At 37.4% G+C, this 16,873-nt stretch overlaps 1 protein-coding gene across 5 annotated transcripts in view; it reads left to right on the top strand.

Annotated features, from left to right (window-relative positions):
- NT5C3A (5'-nucleotidase, cytosolic IIIA) overlaps positions 1-16,873 on the top strand; it is a 48,552-nt gene that overhangs the window by 15,791 nt on the left and 15,888 nt on the right. The window contains exons 1-2 of one of the 5 annotated variants that reach the window (XM_035020881.1): positions 13,802-13,843; positions 14,518-14,671. The exons of 3 other annotated variants lie outside the window; for them this stretch is intronic. The gene's annotated coding sequence lies outside the window, so the exon portion shown is untranslated. Of the gene's footprint in view, positions 1-13,433; positions 13,844-14,517; positions 14,672-16,873 lie in introns of those variants that run through there. One more of the 5 variants, XM_035020879.1, reaches the window with a different exon arrangement.

Here is a 16,873-nt window from a genome sequence, read left to right as displayed (position 1 = left end):
AGACCCAGAGGGGTCAGGAAGAGCTTTTTAACTCCCTTTTACCTGCCTAAAAGAATTTGGAAAGGGGGCCTGTACCAGGAAGAGAGCTACTACCAGAGATTACTCTTTTATCTGAGAGATTTACCTGCATGAAGGCAAACATTGCTTTTCTCATTTTCCTGGACTTGCCTTCCTCCCCTTTGAAGCCCCAAGCCTCTTCTTTCGCCTTAGCTCAAGATGGTTTATAAGCCTCAATTGCCTGACTGCCTTTGGGTCTCGAATCTTTGTGGGTTCCCATATGTGTGAAATTAAGGATTTCTTTTTCTGTTAATCTGTCTTTTTATTATGGGATGGATGGCCTCAGCAAAGAACATAGAAGGGTACAGGGAAAATTATTTTTCCTCCCCTAAAACCATTAATCTATAAAATCTAAACCAACTTTGAGTCTTCTGCTGTTACAGATTTAAATGCCATGGTCTATTTTTTCACATGTGTTGTTTATCTTCCTCATATTTCAAGGTGCTAATAGATTACAGAGTTGTTTGTTGGTTGATTGGAAGGTTGCTTAATTTGTGTGGCAAGTTCCTGCTTGTGAGTGGGTGGAAGTAGATAGTTACATGTGGGTTGCGGTAAGATCCTTCCTGTCCCCACTTTATCTCTGAAGCTTTGTCATGGCACAGCCCTCTCATTTATTTTACTTCAAATGCCCTACCCAGGGCCGGGGTTCAGAACACCAACACCAAAAAAAAAAAAAAAAAAAAATCATTATCTTCTTATACAGTCTTCCCCCGAACAGTTTATGTTTATCTAGATTTCTCTGTCACAGTGTTCTAAGGGAATGAGGCACTTGATCAATTTTGATGGAGATAGGAAAAGTTTGAGAACCTAAGCATTACAGCATAGTGAAATGTTACAAAAAAGAAACCTATGGAAGTCACATTAAGATAATAGGGGGGGAAAAGAAAACGGGGCTACACTGGGACTAGAACTAGAAAACAATTAGAAACTGATGCCCATTTGGGTTAGTTGGGCACTGCCCTATTATCTGTTGTTTTTTTTTTTAAGATTGATTTATTTGAGAGAGAGAATGAGAGAGAGAGCACGAGAGGGGGGAGAGTCAGAGGGAGAAGCAGACTCCCCACCAAGCAGGGAGCCTGATGCAGGACTTGACCCTGGGACTCCAGGATCATGACCTGAGCCAAAGGCAGTGACTTAACCAACTAAGCCACCCAGGTACCCCCCCTTTTTTTTTAAAGATTGATTTATTTATTTGAGAGAGAGAGAGAGCATGAGAGGAGGGAGGGTCAGAGGGAGAAGCCCCTATGAATCTGTTAACCAGGGGAAAGGAACTAAAATTTTGGGGTGTCTACTTAGGCCACATTCACAGTGCATGACCTTATTTAATCCTTAAAAACACAGTCCAGCTGGTAAATTGTCATAATTTTTATTAATTTGCTTAGGATGTAGCTTAGTAAGTAGCAGAGCCGGCACTCAGTCCGACTTTAGCTCTCTCTGAAGCTTTTAAAGAAAGCATGCTTCTCAGTTGGGAACACCAATTGCGTTAATGAAGTGTTCCTGTGTTGCTGATCTTTAAAAATTTTTCTCTCTTGAGGCGCCTGGGTGGCTCAGTGGGTCAAGTCTGCCTTTGGCTTAGGTAATGATCCCGGAGTCCCAGGATCGAGCCCCACATCGCATCTGTGCTCGCCACTCAGTGGGGAGTCTGCTTCTCCCTCTGCCCCTCCCTGCTCTCATGCTCTCTCTCTCACTCTCTCAAATAAATAAATAAAACCTTTAAAAAATAATAAAATAAAAATTAAGAAAATAAAAATTTTATCTCTTTCCAAGCTAATTATTTTATTCTATTTCATTCTTTGTGCAGAACTATGTACCATATATATGTATGTATGTGTATATATATAATATGATGTATATAGAGAGAGATATCCATGTGTATGTACATGGTTTTGTCACATAGGCCTAGTTTTTGTAGGATGGGGAAATCTGTCTGGTGTTCCATAATTATTCAGTTATTCTGTGCTTTTTAAGTATTGTGGCTTATATAGTAAAGATAAAATAACTTCTTTAATAAGTTACATAATTGATGATTTGAACTTTAGAGTATCTTGTTAGGGAATGAAGTCATAAATATATAATGTTTGAGAGTTTAATAAAAGTTGGCGAATCCTTGGTTCTGACTCAGCCCTGCCACATTCCGATGGTTTAACTTTGGACAATTTCTAAGTCTCAATTTCCAGTTCTCCAGAATGGATAAGATTCACCTAGAAAATCTTCTGCCCCCTTGTTTCTTTCAGGGTATTATATTAGGAATATGTTCTGTCTTTGCGTTTGTATTTTTTATTTCACTTAGTGTTTTAAATAATTATACTTTCGGAGAATTCCAACAGTATATTCTAAATATCTTTGTGGGTTGTTAAGATTAAAAAAGAGATAATATGCATACAGTCTCAAACTTTACCACATAGTATTCAATAAATGTTAATTCTCTTTTCAGCTCCTTTCGTGAAACAAAGCTTTTCCCAACTTTCTTTTATTTATTTCTTAAATTTATTTATTTTTATTTAAATTCAGTTAACATACAACGTATTATTGCTTTCAGAGGTAGAGGTCAGTGATTCATCAGTCTTATATAATACCCAGTGGTCATTACATCACGTGCCCTCCTTAATGTCCATCACCCAGTTACTCCATCCCCCAACCCCCGCTCCTCCAGCAACCCTCAGTTTCTTTCCTATGCTTAAGAGTCTCTTATGGTTTGTCTCCCTCTCTGATTTCATCTTGTTTTATTTTTTCCTCTGTTCCCCTATGATCTTTTTTGTTTCTTAAATTCCACATATCAGCGAGATCATATGATAATTGTCTTTCCCTGATTGACTTATTTCACTTAGCATAACACTCTCTAGTTCCATCCACATTGTTGCAAATGGCAATATTTTATTTTATTTTTTGATGGCTGAGTAGTATTCCATTATATATATATACCAGATCTTCTTTATCCATTCATCTGTCGATGGACATCTGGGCTCTTTCTATAGTTTGGCTATTGTGGATGTTTCTGCTATGAACATTGGGGTGCACGTGCCCCTTTGGTCACTACATTTGCATCTTTGGGGTAAATACCCAGTAGTGCAATTGCTGGGTCATAGGTTAGCTTTATTTTCAACCTTTTGAGGAACCTCCATACTGTTTTCCAGACCAACTTTCTTTTAGACATGATGTTGTCTTGTAAGAGATTCAGATTAAGTAATGATTTAACAATTGTCTCTAAACAATATTCTCTTTGAGCTCTCAGGTTTGGAAAAGAAGAATGTCTAGTTAGAGCATCATACATCCTTCAAGTTAAAAGATTGAGAATAGAAAGATATCCAGCGTTATCCCAAATGTTGAGTAATGGTTTTGTCTTTTTATTTATTTATTTATTTTTAAAGATTTTATTTATTTATTTGACAGAGAGAGACACAGCAAGAGAGGGAACGAACACAAGCAGGGGGAGTGGGTAGAGGGAGAAGCAGGCCCCCCTCCGAGTAGGGAGCCCGATGTGGGGCTCAATCCCAGGACCCTGGGATCATGACCTGAGCCGAAGGCAGATGCTTAACGACTGAGCCACCCAGGTGCCCTGGTTTTGTCTTTTTTTTTTTTTTTTTTTTTTTAATGAGAGTGAGAGCATGAGCAGAGGGAGAGGGAGGAGCAGGTGTCCCCCGCTGAGCACAGACCCAACATAAGGCTCCATTCCAGGACCCTGAGATCATAACCCCAGCCGGAGTCATGCTTAATCGACTAAGCCACCCAGGCGCCCCTGAATAACGGCTTTTAACCTGAGGACCTCGCAGTCTGGGGCCTAATCCCTGCCTGCCTGCTATAATAATTTGTAGATGGGTAAATTGACCTGAGTAGCATACTTACAAGCTTGGCATATATAATTATATCATTTTCAGTTACTGAAATTTAATTTTGCTAAAGTCGTATGGGAAACATGGTTTTTTGTAAAGGATAAAGCTTCTATATGCATTTGATTCATTTATATATAACTGTTAAGTATCATTTTTCCCAACATGAGATCATACTGTAACATTGTTTTTAATAAGATTACTCACTTATTTATTTTTTTTAAGATTTTTTTTAAGATTTTCTTTATTTGAGAGAGCAAGACAGAGCAGAGAGAGAGCACAAATAGTAGGGAGGGGCAGAGGGAGAGGGAGAAGCAGGCTTCCCGCTGAGCAGGGAGCCCGATGCGGGGCTTGATCCCAGGACCCTGGGATCATGACCTGAGCCGAAGGCAGACGCTTAACCGACTGAGCAACCCAGGCACCCAAGATTTTTATTTATTTTTGAGAGAGAGAGAAAAAGAGAGAGAGAGAGCACAAGGGTGGGAGGGGCAGAGGGAGAAGCAGGCTCCCTGCTGAGCAGAGCAGGAGGCGGGACTCCTTTCCAGGACGCTGGGATCAGGACCTGAGCCAAAGGCAGACACTTAACCAACTGAGCCGCCCAGGCGCCCCAAGATTATTCACTTATTAATTTATTCCTTCCTGCGGCGCCTGGGTGGCTCAGTTGGTTAGACGACTGCCTTCGGCTCAGGTCATGATCCTGGAGTCCTGGGATTGAGTCCTGCGTCGGGCTCCCTGCTCGGCAGGCAGTCTGCTTCTCCCTCTGACCCTCCCCCATCTCATTCTCTCTCTCAAAAAAAAAAAAAAAAAAAATTATTCCTTCCTAATTTTATACTTTTTTTAGTGATTATATTATATTCCTTTATATCATATAGGTGTTATAATTTCTTCAGCAAGTTCTTTACTGTTGAACATTTAGATTGTTTACCACTTTTCATTATAATAAATAATGGGTCAGTAAACATTTGTGTTGCATCTGTGCAAGTCCATGACTGTTTAAGTGGGATGCTGGATCAAAGGTCATGTACAAATCTAAGGCTTTTGAATGTGCTTCCAGGTTACCTTCTGAAAAGGTTGTACTGATTTACATTTCCACTAGCAGTATATACAAGTACCTAGCTCCCTATTTTCCTGGGAATAGGTGTCTTTTTTTTTTTTTCTTATTTTTGCCAAATGATAGTTGTTGTTGTTTTTTAAGTATTCATTACTTTTGAAACTGAACTGTTAAAAATAATAGGCCATTTATTTTCTTCTTTTCTGAATTGTCCTACGTTCTTTTTCTTGATTTGCAAGGGCTTTTATAAAATGTTTTTAACTGTAGAAATATGTTAGAAATGTATTTTTCCAAGTTTTTTTTTTGTTTTCACTTTTATTTTTGCGTAGTCTATGTATGACCCTCCTCTCAAATCTTTAAGTGGCTGCTGTTGGTGCTGCTGCTTTTTATTGAGGTACAGTCGACATGCAGTGTTACATTAGTTTCAGGTGTACAACATAGTGACTCAAGAATTCTACACGTTACTTGCCTTGACAAGTTTAGTCACCATCTGTCACCATACGAAGTTATTACAATTACAATTGACCATATTCCCTGTGCTCTACTTTTTGTCTCCGTGATTTTATTTCATAACTGGAAGTTTGTACTTCTTAATCCCTTTTTATCTTTTTAGCCCATTTCCCCACCCACCTAAATGGCTTCTTTAAACCATGTCCTAATACTTTATAATGCTTTACAGAGCTTTATTTGTATATGACTCCTCATTTACACATTATGACTTCATTCGATATCCAGGGTGGGAGGAGAACATAGCATATTGTTTAAGTAGTTTGTGTAGCTTACTCATTAGTTTATCTCACAGGCAAAGAATGAGGAAGGCTACTCCAGAAAACGTAGTAAGGTGGAATTTTGCCTCAAGAGATAATTTTCTTTTTTTTTTTTTTTTTAAGATTTTATTTATTTATTTGAGAGAGAATGAGAGAGAGCACATGAGAGGGGGGAGGGTCAGAGGGAGAAGCAGACTCCCTGCCGAGCGGGGAGCCCGATGCGGGACTCGATCCCGGGACTCCGGGATCATGACCTGAGCTGAAGGCAGTCGCTTAACAAACTGAGCCACCCAGGCGCCCGTCAAGAGATAATTTTCATTTTACCTTCCATAAACATGACTTAACATATGCCATGTCTATTTTGTCAAAAGATATAGTAGCATTATATACACTTCTGCTTTCTTATATTTTGGGACATGTAACCTTTTAAAAATAGTATTTGTTTCCTTCTGGGTATGATATAGATTTATTACAGAAAATTTAGAAAATACCAAGGAGCATGAAGAAGAAAATAGAGACACCTGTGACCCTTTTATTCCTCTGTGATGAATGTTAATTGATTTTTATAATATATTTGATTCAGCCATGTTCAATGATTATCTGTGCTATTGAATTTAGTTTTTTACTGGTTTATTACTTAGGACTTTTATATCTATATTCATAAGTGAACTTAGGTTATGTTTCCTCTTTTTGTACTATTTTTGACAGGCTTTGTTTCAGGATTTTATACTAGTTAGTTTCATAAATGGAATTGGATATCTTAACCTTGTTTTATGTGCTGTTAAACAGTTTATCTAGCATGGGGCCATCTGTTCTTTTAAAAGTTTGAAAGAGTTCACCAGCATGACACTTGACCATAAAAAGCACTTTGAAGGCCATTCTTTGATAAACCTATTTTTATAAGGTCTATTCTGATGAGCACACATTCCCTTGTTGGGTATAATATACATTACCAAGAGTTTGCATAGGTTAAATTAAGTACTTTGGTTTAACATACTGAGTTTATTAATATTGAAAGATGATTCAAAAGGAGTATATTTTGTGGTTTCTTCTATTTACATACTTTTAAAACTCAAGTTATCACTTATCATCCATGTAATTTCAAGTAATTCTTTGCTACAAGTTACTCGTTTATGAACTTGAATCTCTCCAAATAATTTACTTCATCATTTTCTTACCTTACTATTTTTTTAAAAAAGATTTTATTTATTTATTTGACAAAGAAAGACACAGTGAGAGAGGGAACACAAGCAGGGGGAGTGAGAGAGGGAGAAGCAGGCTTCCCGCTGAGCAGGGAGCCCGATGTGGGGCTTGATCCCAGGACCCTGGCATCATGACCTGAGCCGAAGGCAGACGCTTAATGACTGAGCCATCCAGGCGCCCCTCTTACCGTACTATATTTTTAAGATTTTATTTAATTATTTGAGAGAGAGAGAGTGTGCAAGAGAGAGCATGAGCAGGGGGGAGAGGGAGAGGGAGAAGCAGACTCCCTGCTGAGCAGAGAGCCTATGTGGGGCTCTATCCCAGGACCCTGGGATCATGACCTGAGCTGAAGGCAGACACTTAACCTACTGAGCCACCCAGATGCCCCATTTACCTTACTATTTTTTAAATGCATTTATCCGGCATAGCAAAAAGAGGATAGTAAGTTAAGTCTTTGTACTCTCCATTTAGAGGTACCAGATATAATACACCAATAACATAACCATTTTTGCCATTTTTAATATGACCCATACCCAAATAGCAATCCTAAACAATACTGTTTCTTTTCAACAGAGAGAATGCCAACTGTGTGTTATGGAAGGAGTCCAAAATTAAAACAAAGTTTTTCTTATTCCATTTCAGGCACAGAGATCCAGATATAATAAAATGGAAACAATTTCAGTGCTAAGTGTCTTGAAATATTAGAACATAGTTCCTTTGAGAGGAGAGCTAGGAAAGACTCCCTTGTTTATGATATTTTCTTACATCCAAGTTTCTTGAACTTGACCTACCTATTGCAACATAAATGTCATTGCCTCTAAAGGAGTTTAAACTACAGAATTTATTACTTTTTAAGTTAAAAAGATATAAATTATGTTCAAGAACTTCGAGTTTCTGAAAATTAAGTCAATCCTAGATTGTTGCAGAGTTTTTAAGAAATGCATTGAGATTAGAACCATAGGTTTTCCTCCGTTTGCATATATGTATACAAATTCATAAATGCAGCAATCAACTTCACTAACAGTCACCTAATAGGATAAGTTTTTGGAATGATTTTAAATGTAAGAAGAAACTTACAGAAAATCTTTACTTCCTGTTCATTTCCCCAAAATGTAATAATTCATTGTTTCATCTCTGTTTTTGCTCCTTAAACATTTAAAATCATATTCATATAACTATAGGAAACAAAATGAGGGCTCCTGGAGGGGAGATGGGTGGGGGAGATGGGGGTAATTGGGTGATGGGCATTTAAGGAGAGCATATGATGTGATGAGCACTGGGTGTTATATGCAACTGATGAATTCCTGAACTCTACATCTGAAACTAATGATGTACTATATGTTGGCTAATTGAATTTAAATAAAACAATAATAAATTTTAAAAAATCACACTCATATAAACATTAATAGCATCTGTTTCAATTCTGTTTTGAATAGTCACAGTGCTGAAGTTCGTTGACGTCTTCTTTAGAGAAGTTTTAAGAGAAGTCAAATGCCTAGATGGATGTTTTGCATGTTTAAAAAATAATCTTTCTATTTATACAGCAATTACAGCAATTAGCAGGAGCAAGTTTTGCAAGAGTCCTTATAGAAGACTCACCTGAATGGTTTCCTTATATGATTTTATTGTTTTGTTTGGAATAATTTCCTAGAGTGTCAGTCAAGTTCAGATTGAAGTTTAAAAATACATTCCATAGCCAAATAATAATTGGATTGTGTAAGCTAAGTGAGTTAGTAGTTAAGTCTTAGATTGGATAATTGAGAAATAAATTATCCTTACTACAGGTTTTATGTAGAATTATGAAGTGATTTCTTTCACATTCAACTATTAATTAATGTAGTACTTTTATTCCCTTTACTTCCCTGCCCCCAGATTAAAGGCAAAATGAATGAATCAATCAATAAGTTACTAAGGTTTAAGATTTGGTTTTCTGTGGGCTTTTTGTTTTTTCAGTATTTCAAAATTTTGAGAAACTCTTTAATGGCAAAATATGAAGTGGTCATTTTTAGCTTTTCAAGTTGGTTGAATAATTGACAGTATCTAAAACGTTGTAACTCGTTCCTCAGAAGTACAAATGGGTATCTCTTTCTCCATTGATAAAAGACAGCCAATTACAGTGTTATAAGGGGAGAAAAAGCTTCCAAAGATGTGAGTCCTGTAGGAGAACTTCTCTGCTCTTTGGCATGTCAGTTGCAGGTGTAGCTTTTCCTTTCAGAGCTTTATGAGTGATTTCTGTTTGTATGACCAAGAGTAAAGAAACGCCAAGGCAAACAGGAGCCTGTCAGAGTCCAGAGATCACAGTTCATTGTGCTGCTAAAAAAGCCTCCCTTTACATCTTCTTACTTCTAAATCCTTTATATTCCCTTTCAAAAACAAAACAGAACACAGTAGCTTAGAGCTATTTGAAACAAAATTCATTTTCTTTTACTCAGTACTTTACTTGTATTTGTGTCCTTGTTCTTTTTTCTTGGCACAGTTTCAAAACATTATTCTTATTCACAGACATTTCTGGCCCTCTCATGTAAATAATGTGTATATTATTGTCTAGAAGCAGCATGATATAATAAGAAGAAAAGTCACATAAGTAGTAAGTAACTTCTCCAGACCTTAGGTTCCTTACCAGTAAAAAGGGGAGAAGTATTATATTTCTCATAAGGCTTTACGGAATAAATAGAATGTATTGTCGGGGAGTAAGAATATCCTGTCCCCTCAGGGTCCTTCTAGCTAGAATAAGAATCAAATTGACATGAGACAGATTAACAGGAGAAAAATCAAACTTACTAGCATACATGTGGGGAATGCACAAAGAAATTCCAAACACTGTCAGGCAAAATGAGGTATATGTCATTCTGAATGAAGGAGAAGGGGGTGTAGGGGTCTGGGTCTTCAAAGGGAAGGAATGCAGTCCTCAGAAAGAATGAAAAAGTAAATGTTTGGTAAACAGATACTTGTTAGGTCACTTGGAAATGGTGGGACAAAGAGAGGACTTTGATCAAAGAGGCCTTGTTTGCTAGGTTCTTCTCCACACACTATACCTAATTCATAGCATAATGTAGTTATCTCTGGGGATAGCTCTCTTCCTGGAGCAGGACCTTTATCTACATTCTTTTTACGCAGTTGTGGAGGGTGGGAGAGTGGGGGTAAGGAGCTTTTCCTAAATCTGCAGGATCTTGCTTGCCTTTAACTCAAAATAATCTTTATGCTAAAGTGAGCCATCTTGGGGCACCTGGATGGCTCAGTCGGTTAAGAGTCTGCCTTCAGCTCAGGTCATGATCTCAGGGTCCTGGGATCGAGCCCCTCATTAGGCTCCCTCCTCAGCGGGGAGTCTGCTTCTCCCTCTCCCCCCTACCCCACCCCACCCCCACTCCTGCGCTCTTTCTCAAATAAATAAATAAAATTTAAAAATAAATAAATAAAGTGAGCCACCTTAGGGCAGCGTGCCCTTGGTCCCATAGTGTATAAAAGGCCATTGCATGCTTCTGAGATTCTGACAAGTTAAGAAAGTGCTTGAAAAATGTTAGTCCCTCCTGGAGGGACGGCCCACCAGGCATCCCATCCCACCCCATGCATTTATACACACTGGGTGGAACTGATCTTGTGGGAAAAGTTCCCTCTAAGCAGGGAGCAATGCTCCTCTTTCCTCTCTTCTCTCCTTAGGCTAGCAGAGCAGAACACCAGCAGAGCCAAAGCCATCCTCCACCCCCTTGATAACATACTAGCCATCTTTCTTTTCATGCTGTATTTTGTTTTGCTTTAGAGCCAACTGGATTAATTCCTTGTTCTGTCTCCACTGTAGAAATACTGTTTCAAGTAATCCACCCATGATATTGACTAGCTCCGGTTGTACTTTTTTTTTTTTTAATTTTCTTTTCTGATTATGGACATGGTTGATGCTACTACTGTAACATTTGTAATAAGCTATTTTTTGTTTCCCAAGGAACTCATTTTATAAAACTCAGGAAATAAAAATGGCCCCTTAATCCCATCTGATACTATCTTATATATTCTATTTTAGACTTTCCTATGCTTGTATAAAGAATTTTGCCCAAAAATTGGACTCTTGCTGTAGATACTCTCATTCAGTTGTAGATCATGTACACCTGAGTGTATCTGTAAATATCGGCCTTACAGAGCCGTAGGTTCCAGTGATTTACAGGCATGGATTCTGAAGTCAGAGAGACCTGAGTTTGAATCCAGTTCTGCCACTTCTCAGCTACCGCCTTAATTTCTTCAGTTGAAAAATGAGGATAATAATAGCACATACCTTCTGGGGTTATGAGTGTTATATGAGATGAAGTATGTCAAGTGTTTGAAGTACCTAACACACAGTAAACATACAATAAATTTTAGCTATTTATAATAATCATTTTTGGGAACTGTGTAATCTTATATTTTATGTGTATACCACAATGTATTCACTTCTCTTATGTTAATGAACATTTAGATATTGGGCATTTAGGTTGTTTACAGTTTCCCAGTATTATAAAACAAGTCTATGGGGCGCCTCGGTGGCTCAGTCGGTTGACCATCCCACTCTTGATCTCAGCTCAGGTCTTGATCTCAGGGTCATGAGTTTGAGCTCCATGTTGGGCTCCACTCTGGGCGTAGAGCCTATTTAAAACAAAAACAAAAACAAAAAAACAAGTCTATAGAAGTCTATAGTATATATCTTTGCAACTAAATCTTTGTATACTGCCTTATTTCCTTAGGTTAAAATCCTTAGGATATAAAATTGGTGTGTCAAGGGAAATGTATATTTCTGAAGCTTTTAATAGGATCTCTAAATAGCCCTCCAAGAAAGAACTCTGACTCCAGCATCCTTTGTTGTTGTTGAGAATGACTTAAATCTTAAGTCATCTGTCTAAGTGATATCTTTAAAATTCTTACCATTGCTACCTATATTCATATATTACAGGACAGTTAAGTCATCATATTCATACATAATACAGGAATATTTTCAAAAAGGATCACTTGGTAGCCCTTGAGCCTCCATTAGTCAAATATAAAAGATTTTCCTCATAGAGGAATGTTTCATTGCGAATCTTCTCATCTTATTAAAATAAGATAGCAGTGCCATTTTAACCTTTGGTAGATACCAAGTTTGGATACTTTGTTAGTGGCCTTTTAAAGAGTCATTTAAACAGGGACACCTGGGTGGCTCAGTCGGTTAGGCATCTGCCTTTAGCTGGGGTCATGATCCCAGGGTCCTGGGATGGAGCCCCACATCGGGCTCCTTGCTCAGCGGGGAGCCTGCTTCTCCCTCTGCCTGTGCTTGTGCACTCTCTCTCTCTCTCTCTCTCTCTCTGACAAATGAATGAATAAAATCTTTTTAAAAAATCATTTAAAAAATTTTTTATTGTTTTTAATAGAGCATGCTACTTCACAGTTTGATTACTGAAATGCTATGTGGGTTTGATTTCTCTTGAGCATAGAAGAGAGAAGGCAGATGGGGCGCCTGGGTGGCTCAGTTGGTTAAGCGACTGCCTTCGGCTCAGGTCATGATCCTGGAGTCCCAGGATCGAGTCCCGCATCGGGCTCTCTGCTTGGCAGGGAGTCTGCTTCTCCCTCTGACCCTCCCCCCTCTCATGTGCTCTCTCTCTCTCATTCTCTCTCTCAAATAAATAAATAAAATCTTAAAAAAAAAAAAAAGAAGAAGAAGAGAGAAGGCAGATATAAAAGTTTATTTACGTAAGTGTAGCTTCCTCCTGTTCCTAATGATAAAGCTTCCCAGAGGGCCCGTAGCATAACTTATCTATCAGGCCCTGACATGTGGTATTAGCAGATTGCAGTCCTGCTACTCGGGTTAAAAGCAAGCCTGGTTCTCTTTAAAAGTTAAAAATATTTTTCTTGGGCGCCTGGGTGGCTCAGTTGGTTAAGTGACTGCCTTCGGCTCAGGTCATGATCCTGGAGTCCCGGGATCGAGTCCCACATCGGGCTCCCTGCTCAGCAGGGGGTCTGCTTCTCCCTCTGCCCTCTTCCCTCTCGTGCTCTCTGTCTCTCATTCTCTCTCTCTCAAATAAATAAATAAAATCTTTTAAAAAATATATATTTTTCTTCATAACAATTTGACTTTTTATTTCCAACAGGAGAATCACTTTTTTTCATTTTTTTAACCTTAAAAATGAGTTTTCATCGTTTATGTTTAGATTTTTTTAGCAAATAAATTTTACAGTCTAGGCAATATGAAGAAAAACAAAAATCACTTAAATCCCAGTGCCCTGCAGTAAAGGCTCTTAACATTCTAGTGACCACACTTACATGCATCATGTCTTTTCTCCTGTGTCTTAAATGAGGTAATCTTTTTAAAATTGTGATAAAATACACACAACATAAAATTTGCCATTTTAACTATTTTTAAGTGTATGGTTTGGTGGCCTTGAATACACTGACACTGTGCAACCCATCCATCCACCCATCCATCTCCAGAACTCTTCATTTTCCAAACTGAAACTTTGTACCCATTGAGCAGTGGCTCCCCATTCTCCTCTCCCCCAGCTCCTAGCAACCATGACCTACTTTTTTTTTTACTTTGTATTGAAATATAATATTCATACAGAAAAATGCACATACCACAAGTACACTGACAGCCAAAAAACAGGATGAGGAAGGGAGTATTTTTAAGTGTTAATATGGAGGTTCCGTTTTTCTTCGCAGAGCAAGTTGCCAGCCCTAATAGTGCAGATTTACCTTCTCTTAACTGTCACATTTTTTCAATTGATCATTTTCTGTAGACTGGCTGGTGACTGTTAGCTCAGAGCTAGCAAGTGTCACCCGGAGCATAATAAAGCACTGTGTATTAATGCGTCACAAGACCACTTTTGCATAGAGCTTAGCCAAGGCTTTTGGAACCGCCCTCAGTTGCACCTTGTGCTATATTAGTACTTCTCAGACAGGAAGAATTTTCTTTTGCTGGCGTAGCTTGTCCGGTTACCTTCAGGGTAAGTGTGTACAGTTCATGTAAACCAATTAGTTTCTCTGGCTTAACTTTATCTATAGACTCTTATTTGGTTCAGTCTCTTGTTGAAATTGTAAGCATTTAAAAATACAGATTAAGGAAATAAAAATAGAATAAAGCAGTATAATGTAAAACTTTACAGTTTGCAAAGATATGAATATGTAAAACTTTGCAGTGTCTTGGGTCTCCGAAATAACAATTTAAAACATCTAATTTTAAGAGCTTCATGTTTCACATGTACATGTTGAGAAAAAGCAGTGTATCCTCAAAAATCTCTTTTCAAAGGAAAAAAAGGCACTGTAAGATCCGATTTTGTTGTTCATTTAGTTGCTCTGTGACTCAGTTTTGCTGGTTGCCACATGCTTTGTGTCCCCAGGTCTAGGAACCGTATATTATGCCTAGTAATAAAGATAATGAATTTTTATTTTGTGCTTGTTTTATCTAAGATATTATGGAATAGGATTCTATTGGTATGTTTTATGAATTGATAAAAGCTGGATGTACAGTCTTTAAGGTTTATAACAAATTGCATATTGAGAATTAAGATTCAAGCATATATTGCTATAAAACCCTAGAATGTTGTGGCTAACTTAGTTTTAAATAATTGGATTTACCTTATTTTTTATAATTGTTTTTTGTTTTTTTTTTTTTAATCAGGAGAATTAGATAATGCAGCAGACCATTTCTTAAAGCAGTTTACTTGGTTTTTATTGGCAGTCTGTATCCAAGCCCCTGCATCTCTGGATATTGCTTACCACCTATGCTGTTGTTCTAGGACAAATTCAAGGACAGAACTCAGAGTGCGCTAAGGGTAATCAGTATAAATAACTTAATTTCCATGTGCCTTGGTTTACTCAGCTTGAAAAATGCTATTAGATATTAAGGCCATGGGGAGTGAGGAGCATATATGAATAAATTCTGAGCTCTGAAATTATGTATTTTCTTAAGTATCCATAAAATTCTGACTGAGAAGCCAAGTTTTACTATTTAAGAAAATTGGTATAAATTGCCAATTTTTAAATAACTAGCCTTTGAAATTTATTTTTCCTCTCTTCTGTCTCCTCTTCCCTTCCCACCTCAGTTTGTTTTCTCTTTCCCCCAACAGGCTCAGGAAAGACCTGAGAATATTCAGTTTCATTTTTGTCTCATATCTGTATCAAGAAAGTTTCACTTTCCAGTTTGTATATTTTTTTTCACTGCTGCCTTGAAAATCTAATTAGGGAGAATTATTTAAATGATCCAAGAAACTGATGTACAATGCTACTGAAATAACAAACTTATGTTTGATTTTTCTTGTGCTAATCACCCAAGTGTCATTATTAAAAACATAAGTAAGCTTAAGACCAGTAATTACAGGTTGCTGGAAAAGTGCAGCAAAAAATGGATTCATTTGGAAGTTTAGTACTGTTGCTGATACTCTGTCCATATTATAGTAATGCGTGCCTTTTCTTATGTAAGTAGTACACAGTTTACCATTCAAAATTTCATTACTTTATTGCTGTGTCCTGTAAATGTTTCTGCAAGTATCACAACTGAAGCAGGATCACAACTTTTTAAGCCAATGATATTGATGAACTTAATCTTTTTCACTTTCCCATAAGACAAAGTTAAGTGGGCCTTTAAAAATATTCAGTTGGCATTCAGATACTTTAAAACTTGTATAAAGGCAAGTAAAATTTTTTCATGTAGACATAGGAATTTTCAGTCATTGATTTGTCACTGTCTTTTCAAGGTAAAGTTAATGATCTCAGAAGGAAATAATCACAATCACTAAAACTCTTCAGTTATCAAGTTTGTGCTATTCCAATGAAGTTCTTACCTCTTGCTTCAGTCTTTAGCTTTGTCCTACATATTCTGTGTAATGAACACTGTTAGAGCAGAGACCCTAACCTCATAGTGAAAGCACACAGAGTAATTATTTTCTGATTTCCACACTTTCTAGTCGACATTAAAAATTCAAAAGACTTCAGAACTTCAAAACTTCCTATGAAGAGGGTTCATACTTCCAGGCTAGTATTTTCTATTTTTGAACGTGTCTTCTACACTTGATGTGTTTTTTCCAACAGCTCTTCTCTTGAAGCATCTGCAACAGATGACTGCTGGCAAAGTGAGCCAGAACATTATATACCAAGTATAGGTTTACAAGCCGATTGGTTTAAAAATACCCTGCCCTAATTTTCAGTGTCTTCCTTAGAATAGTGCCAGAATGCTGGCATTTATGCCTTACTCTTGACACTTCTGTAATTATAGAGACAATGGGGTGATTTTTACATTGGGACAACAGTATCACTTTATGTGATATTATCTCTGAACAAGGATACATTCTGGTCAGATTGCCAGTGAGGATCGGGAGGAATGAAGGACCTTCAGTTGAAATTTGCATAGAATCCATGAACTAGTAGGTTTACCTATCAAAAATAATGTCCTAAAATTGGCCATTATCAAATTTCTGATGACTCTGTTTTTGTTTGTGTTTTGTTTAAATAAAATATGTAGAGACCATGAGAAAGACAATTATTTTTTACTTACTGACACTGACTTTTTTCCCCTTATCTTTTTTTTACATAAATGAGCCAAACTTGGTGGTGGGGGGAACAGGAATTGCGCTGCCTGGCTCTGTGTGACAAGAAGAGCTGAGATTCCCAGATATTAAAATGTATTCTGCACTGCTTGAATTCTGTGTTCCTTTGGGCTTTTCAAATGTTTTATAAACTCTACGGTACTTTTCCACATTCTCCTTCCTCTTTTTCAAGCTAATAAAATGATTTTGTTTAAAATAGTGCTTTCCGAGAAATATAGAACCCTGTTCAGATATTAAACATCAAAGGAAAACCATAAGCATATTGTATGCTTTGGTTTCTATAAATGAAGAAAGAGATTCGCAGGCAACTTCTGTGGAATCTTCTTTATTTAAGATCAAGGATCAGCAGAAAGGAAGGGTTACTTAAATTTGACTACAATCATCTAAAGATTACTAACCCTCAAACTACCATTACAGTTACATTTTGGGGGT

The sequence above is a fragment of the Mirounga leonina genome, unplaced genomic scaffold (genome assembly GCF_011800145.1).
Source record: "Mirounga leonina isolate KUSES-001 unplaced genomic scaffold, KU_Mleo_1.0 Mir_174, whole genome shotgun sequence".
Classification (NCBI taxonomy): Eukaryota; Metazoa; Chordata; class Mammalia; order Carnivora; family Phocidae; genus Mirounga; species Mirounga leonina.
The sequence above is the reverse complement of the archived record's forward strand: the minus strand, read 5'-3'. Positions and strand labels throughout refer to the sequence as shown.